Below are 8857 nucleotides of genomic sequence, written 5' to 3'. Positions count from 1 at the left end.
CCAGACTAACAATGAATATTAATAAATATTAAAATCACTGGTATTATAATGCATATTACTAAACGTGTTTTCTATGTAATAGATGAAAAATAGAAAAATGTAAAAATAAAATAATAAAAATATTTTAAATTTTCAAATTTTTTTTTAGTTCATTTAAATAAATTATCTAGATAAGTACTCATAGATAACTAGAATTTTATCTAGATGAAGATAAAGATATCTGAGTAGAAATTTATCTAGATAAGATAAAAGATAAATAATTTTTATCTAGATAACTTATCTAGATATTTCCCAACACTGATTAAGGAGTAAGTCACAAGAATGTATGTTTTAAATTTGAATTCAATGATAAATTATTAGGTACATATAAAAAAACATTTCTGAGCGAAGATGGTCTACCAGCCTATATTACTAGGTATATTTTATAAAATATTTATATTGTTATTAAAGTATATAGTTTACTATTAGTAATACAGTAAGTTGAATTATTATTCATTAATAAAATAATTACATATTAAAATCTAGCTATTATATCTATCGTCTCCACTGAAACTATCTACCTCCACCGTTAAAAATACTATTATTATCCACAAAAAAATTCTAATTTTTTAATTAAATTTAAAACTCAACATTTGAATATAAATATAACTTTATCGTTATTATTTGTCATTCTGTTGTAACTTGTAACAATAAAAGCAATAAATTAAAATAATTAAAAAAATGTATTTATAAATCAATAAATTGTGGAAATGTCAAATATAGCATAATATGCTTTATTCTTTATTCATAAAAAATGAGTAGAGATGATAATATAATACGATAACGTGATACATTTTTGTTAGTCATTAATGTTCTAAGCATAACTATTTCGTTTTTATACGTACGAAATCTATTTTTTTGGTATTATCATATTTTTAAAACATAACTTATTAGTTATTAGTTAGGACTTTGTGGTTTTGGTAAATCTATAGGGGCATGTATTCTAAATACTAAAAAATATTTAAAAAAATATTTTATAATGTGTTTCGAATTATATAAATTTAATGATAAAATATAAATTTGCATAATAGTGTAAGTTATATCTTAAATTAAAAAATAAAAACATGTTTGAAATAATTATTTTAGTTTGATGCAATAAATATAATTGTTTATTGTAAATAAATTGAAACGGCGTTTCATATAGGCAAAATAGGTACTTACCTGTGCTACAGATCATTGAACGATCATTATTGAACGCAGAATTAGTTTTTCTCAAAATTATAACATAACTTCTATTTATTTATTTATTTTATTATAAGACTGATATTATTAAAAGAATAATTCAAATTAGAAAATTGTTTAATTTCTTATTAATCATTGTTTTGAGTAAAAACCAACAATTAATGCGACAAATACAATAATAAGAGGTTAGCATATCTTAGATTTAATAATATTATTTAATTGTACTTCAAAGATGACTATAAGTCAATGTTTATAATAGCATGTTTCATTTATAATTGGGACACATAATAGATACTAATCCACATATTATAAGTTATACAATACATATGTAATATGTATATTGTATAATACATAAAACATATATAAAAACAACAAACAATGAATATAATATTTTTGAGATTACTTAAAGTAGTTTTTTAATTATTAGATTTTAGTTATGGATTATAGTCAAACATAGACAGAATTTTAATATCACTGATTTCAATGAAATCATTCAAAAATATTGCAAAACGTATAGGTTGACATCTTAATTAGTGGGTTTTAATGGTTTTTTATTAATCATTTAAACTCCGCGCTCTTAGTGTAATCTGATGCACATCTTAAAATAAATATCGATGCCATTTGTTATTGTATTTTAAAATATAATAATTACAATAGCATTATATTTGTTTTCAAGCTATTATTTATCGGCCAAATTTAAATTTTACTTATCATGACGAGATGTTCAAAAAATATGAATACACATTTACTTTTTATTTGATAAACAGACCTGGAATATGTAATGATAAAAGCATCTACATATTATTTTGAAAAAAATTAAGTACCACCCATGAAGTTTTAAGACGCAGTACGTGTATTTGTACATTAATCTTAGAACACTGAAGCATATAATATATGCTCAATGAAATTTATTAATGTACCTCCATGATATTCAAGAAAATATTTTCTTATGAAAAATTGTGAAAACTTTTGATGAATATTTTATTCTTGTGTTCAGCAGAACAGCATTTCAGTTGAATATTCGATCTATCGTTTTTGTGGAACAGTAGGATCGTCCGGGTCATAAAATTCACGTCAGATCTTTTATTAATTTGCTCTAAGTCTCTGCTGATGTGTATATAGGACTATTCAGGAGAACATAAATTATGTCACTAGATGTTTTCAAATTTTAGATATAGTTTTCAGTTTTTTTTATTGTTCTTAATTAACATCGGCGACAATAGCCATTAATTACAATTTCGTTGTTGTTAAATTAGGTTATACAATTTGGTTTTGTTTAAGAACTCTAAAATGTGTGTGGGTGGTTTCCGCGTCAGGTCCGAGTGCTGCATCTAGGGTCGTCTAAGGTCTGTAGTTATGTGGTGAACTGAGAATTTGGTTTAAACTTTACGTAGGTACCTATTTCATCTTGGTTTTTCTTCCTTTGCCATTAGGTATCCGTGTGTAAGACAACGGGTGTGGCCGATCCTGCGTTTTCAGTTTAAATAGCTCCAAGAACACTGAAATGCTATCAGCATGGATCATCGTCATCCTCTCATTACCCTCCCTTCCTCCCCTAACACACACACATATACACACACATACACACACATACATACAACAACAACAACAACACACTATATAGACAATAGTATTATTTTTTTATTATAATACGCAGCTGTATCACCAATATTGCTTTTGCGTGACGTTTTGTTAACGAAACCCATACTACGCCGCTAATCACCATATCCACCGTAACCGTGGTTACCATGTTAGGTTAAGTAAAATCGGAGCGGTACATTTCGGTCATATCATCGTTCTGAGATAATGGTCGCGAGACGTCCGGGTGTGCACAACCCTCCGAGTAAATCCCCTACCACTCGCGCTTATACCGACCTAAGTGCAGCTATACATGATATACTTGCGAAACACCATTACGACGTTATCGAAAACTATTTTAACACGTTTATACGAATTTCCGTCCCTATAGTCCCTCAGCAGCACTGTGGTCGCCAAACGATAACACGCAACATTCATAATATCGGAGGGTAAACATATTGATGTACAATTTTAAAAACATGCGTGGTCTCCATAACGATGTAGCCAACGTTTTCGATAATTCATAATCACTGCTAACGACAGTCTTATAATATTAATTGTATACAAAATATTGAAAATAAAACATTTACAAAATATTTACTCGTAACACACCACCAGTTCCGTGTCACCTGCTACGTTTATTAAATAAACGTACACCCGTGCAGTGGTGTACTTGTGGATTTGTGGTGGGATTTAGTAATTGGTCACATTTCGTACTACTTGCTACACGATATTTTAAAAATAGCTTATAAACGATTGTAACTTTAACACTACCTACTTGGTATATCGTTTATAATAAGTAATGGTGAAACCGTTTTGTACTGCTTGAAGTTATTAATTACAACGGAACTTTCATTACCGATATAGGACAATCCGATAGATATAGGTGATGATTAATTATTCAATTTTTACGAGTGTCTCGAATTAAAAATAGAAAAAAATCGCGGTTTTTTTTGTACATTATCTTACTGTGGTAAAAATACTTTTATTTTCTCTCCAACTGCCCTCGAAACTCCTAGTCCAACGCGACTCCTCCTTCCTCAGAGAAAACAATCCCAAACGGGCTCTGCCACTGCACCCTGCACCGGTGAGCATTGTAGTTGTCGTACGATTTTCACCCTCACTCCCCTCCACACCGTCCAAACGGCCTCACCACTGGCGCGCCACGCACCCCCTTTATCGTCGACAGCGTCCAAACAAAAGCTGACGTGATAGCGCATGATGCCAGCAGTACCGTCTGTTCTGCGGGCCGAGTGGTTCGCGTCCCATCACACCTCGTGGACGTGTCCGTCGCGTGCGGGCAAGAATTCTTAAACGGCGATCAATTATTATACCTTAATAATTATTATGTTTACGTAATACATATTTTGATTCGTTCGCGTACCGGTGTGTGCTATACTAACCGTGCGTGTGTTTTCCACATTTTTTCTGCCATTCTCATCGATGATGACATTTTACAGGTATGCGTGTTTACATAATTGTTGTCATGTCATATTTGAATTCGGACTGCGAGTGTCAGGGCCAACTACTGTTAAAATAATATTATAATAAATGTGGTCGCAGCGATGTTATTATTTTTTTGTTACCCTTTCGGTCGCATGCACCAACAACGATCCAACAGTTTTTGGGTTGACATTGCAATTTTTATACATACGGTTAATTAGGTAATTTGAATTCGTTTGTTCACAGTAGGTTTCGAGACGATTACAACCATGAAACGAACCTAACCCGACCGATCAACGTTTAATTATATGAGTTTTTAAACAAAAATCATTAAAAATTGATGACGTGTACAGTATTTAATAATAATAAATAATTATTGTAAGAATTGTGGGTGATTGTTTGAAAACGTTTCTTATATAGAATAACCAAATTAATAGTAAAACTACGGTGAATATATAATAATTATGTATTATATATTTTTTATCATTTAATTTAACAACATTATGGCAGCTAGATCAAAGGTGTGATAAATGAAAATATTAGATACTAAAATGCTCAGTTGCAAGTTGCAAGATGTATATATAGATAACGGTTTGTTAAGTTTTTCCCAACTACGCATTACCTACTTTTAAAACCTTTTATTTTGTGTGGTATGTGCAGTGCAGGTACCTGATACCTATATGCTTAAAAAAAAATTACAACCTTTACATTTTTCGTAAATTGGAGAAATAGCTGAATTTGCTGTTCTGAGAATCTATTGTTGGAAAGATTGTATTCAAGTTATTAACAAATATTATCAAATATAATATTTATATTTATAAATTATAAAATATATTTTTTATTCTTACGCTAAACATATTATGATATTGGTGTATGTTGTGTCCATGAGCGTGAAATAGTGAATATATAAGCTATTATAATCCTCGTATAATATTGCCCCTAAAAGAAATAACGATTTTTTTTTTTTTAAAGGAATTGTTTACATTTATATCATAGTTTTCATTCCGAGGTTAGGTTTGGTAATAAAACAATATAATATTATATATTTTTAGTGTATCTGATGTAATATTTGTGTATATTATACAATAAAATGTTTTAAGACCTATAGCAACAAATTGTATAGAAAAGTGTTTAAGTTAGTTGTCTTATGCTGCAAACAAATTCACCGGAGTAATTTTTAACTTTTAAGTCTCACAAATATATTTTTAACTTAAGCTAATTATTTAGAAAAATATATCTTTGTTTAGTTTACCATATTTCTACGTGTAACTTGTTTGCGTTTTTTTATAAATTATTTGAAGTTCATAGTTTGACAGTTGAATGAAACATGTTTGTTGATCTTTGAGATTTAGAACTGACCCGTTAAGGTTAATAAAATAAACAAGTACCTATGAATAAATTGTATGAATTATTTAAAGGGTAGATTTCTAAATGAAAATACGTCTCAATAAGTTATAACCATTTACCAATTAAATAATTTAATTTTAAATCTTATTTTAAAAATTTATTCGACGAAACAATTAAAATTGGAACTAAACTTACATACCCCCCGTTAAACTAAAATTACGTTTAAGTTCAATTATTTAAATATGTAATAAGGAATTTCTTAATTGAATGTACAAAACAATATAGTTTTCCTAAATTAATTAAATTAAATGACTTTGAGACTCAAAACAAATAAACAAATGAGAAATGTATAAATTATTCAAATATGTATAGTACCTACCCAAAACATACGATTTCGCACCCCTTTCCACCATAATTTTTCAAACAAAAGAACACTTGTATAATAATTATTATATTAGGTACACACTAATAAAATATTTCAAGTAAATACGTAATAAAAAAAAAAAAAAAAACAATAGATTGCCATCTCAATGCAATTTTATTCAATTCGTTTCTATTATTCTGTAATTTCAATGGTAGTATAAATATTAAGGGTGATCATTATTAACAATATAAGTATACAATTTAAATCATGGTGAGAATAATTGGTGAATTCAGTACATTTACTTTTTACCTCTGTTAAATGATGTTAATGTATTGTAAGTTAATTCAAAATAAGATATGTATAAACATTTTTCCTAAAAGGTATACTTTTTATATGAGTAATTGTAGACACTTAATTATTCAACTCGTATTATTTAAAATGACTTAAAAGTAAAAATATAAACTCAGTGAATCTACCTATTTATAATTTGTGATGTCTATTAAAATTATTTTTTATCAAATAATATTAAATTCTGTAAACTGACACATTTGTGTTTAATAACTTCAAATCCTTGATATTAATTTGGTTTATAAAACAATAAAATACTATTTAAAAATATTACATCTTGCTGTTTATAAAATAATGATATAACTTTTGTTTCATCAATAAAAATAATTAAAAATGTATTATTTCATTCACGATATATGAGAATATAAAATTGTATGGAAATGCATAAAGAAAATGCTTTTAAAGCGTCTTCGATTTAAATTGTGTTTTATAGTATACATCTGAAGAAGAACTGTACAGAAATATATAACTTTCTTACACATAAATCATTAACAGTTGAAAACAAGATATAATATTTACAAGTTGCAGTTTAAGTTCGGTATCAAAGTAATTATATATATATATATATATATTGAAGTTCCTTATAATTATTCGGATATAGTTATATATATATATATATTATAGTGGCTCATTATACATTCATACATGCTGTTGTCTATACACTAAACAGATTTAATATATTTAAAAATAGAAGTAAAAAAAAGGTGGGCAAGTGGGTGTCGCTCTGCTGTACAGTAGGTTACAAGTGGGCAACTGTAATGGATGGTATTAAATTTGAATTCAATGATAAAATATCATTGTATAGGAAAAACGTTTCTGAGCGAAAACGGACAGACAGCCTATGATATTACTAAGTATATATGATGATATTATTGCGAATAAACTAATAAAGTAATTGATATATAGCCTAGTTACATGGAACGATGAGTTAAATTTTCAATCCTTAGCTATAAAAGTTAAACATTTTATACATTTTTAACTACAAAATTATTATTAAATTTTAAATTTGATAAATTTTGTCAAAATTCAATTTTTAAATGCTTATTAAAAAAAATGTGCCTATGTTTTTTTTTCATATTTGTCAACTGCTAAAGTAAAAATATACCAGGAACCTTGTATTAAATTTAACTAAAACATAATTAAACAAATGTCGTGATTTTGACACCTTGTCAAAATTCCTAATTAAAATGATGTTACCTAACTCATAAGAAATTGATGTGGATTTCCGCTAAACTTTTTTTTAAACTTTTATTTAGTACACTGTGCATTTCTTTCAACATTTATTGGAAATAACCTAAAAAGTTCAAAAATTCAAAAATGTCATATATCTATAATAATGATTCCATTAATGTGTCATTATATTTGAAAATTATACCCTGTCTAAAAAAACTAATATATACATTTATTGAAAATTTCAAGAATCTGTGGTTATTTGTTTTTTTTTCTATTATAACAAAATAATAAAACAAAATTGATTTTGTTAAACATTTTGCGTAAATATTTTTATTTTTTGTAATTTTGTTTTATTTTTCACTATAGTATTAATATAATTACGGAGAATTATTAATTTTGACATCCATAAACCACATACGAAGAGTCGAAGTGTTTTGGGGCTCAGAAAAATGATGACTGTTGATTAATAAATTAATAAATTAATAAATAATAACATACATCATCGTAAATCTAATGTAACCATCACTTCTCCCAGAGTCTTAAAACATCACAAACTCAATTATATCATAATATCATATAAATGAAATAAATAATAAATAATATTTTTAGAAACTACTTAAATGGTTATATAATTTATTTATTTGTACAAGTCATATTATAAACAAACTTTTTCACTCAAATAAAATATCGTTATATTTTTAGTGAATCTCAAATACTATTATTTAACTATATTTAACTATTTATATAATATTTGGTTAATACCATTCATGCTCACCCCCTTTTTTTTCCAATAATTTAGTCATTCAAAATCTGATTATTGGAATTTTTAAATATATTTTTAGACCATACTTTCAAATTCTTGTGAATTTCCGCACCACTTAAAAAGTGCCCCGTGGAGATACAAATTTCTCTTATTCAAATGAGAACAACTCTTTATAACTGTAAACTGTACAGTGGACGATTTTTAAAATTTTTAAATCAAAATTCAGACGAGTAGTTTTTGAGTTAATTGACCTTGTGTTCTAAGCGTAAGTGGTCCATGATAATGGGCTTATATTAAGATATTGAGGTTATGGTGATTTAAACATTTTAGGTATTAATATTAATAATTTGTAAAATAAGGCCCAAGTATAGTAAATACTCTATCTAATTGTACGTCTATTTCATATTTTTGTAAAACCATTCTTAAGGACTATTATCCTTAGTACAAATATTTAAATAGCTAAGAAACTACAGATTCAAATTTTGAATTAGGTACCCACATCAAAATGATCAAAAAAAATTGTCCACTAAATCTACTGGTAAATTAGAATTATTAGTTCACTTTTATATCAGAATAAGATGCTGATGTCGAAAATCTGAGTATTTTTACTTATCGAAATA

The sequence above is a fragment of the Acyrthosiphon pisum genome, chromosome A3 (genome assembly GCF_005508785.2).
Source record: "Acyrthosiphon pisum isolate AL4f chromosome A3, pea_aphid_22Mar2018_4r6ur, whole genome shotgun sequence".
Classification (NCBI taxonomy): Eukaryota; Metazoa; Arthropoda; class Insecta; order Hemiptera; family Aphididae; genus Acyrthosiphon; species Acyrthosiphon pisum.
Note: the sequence above shows the minus strand (reverse complement) of the source record.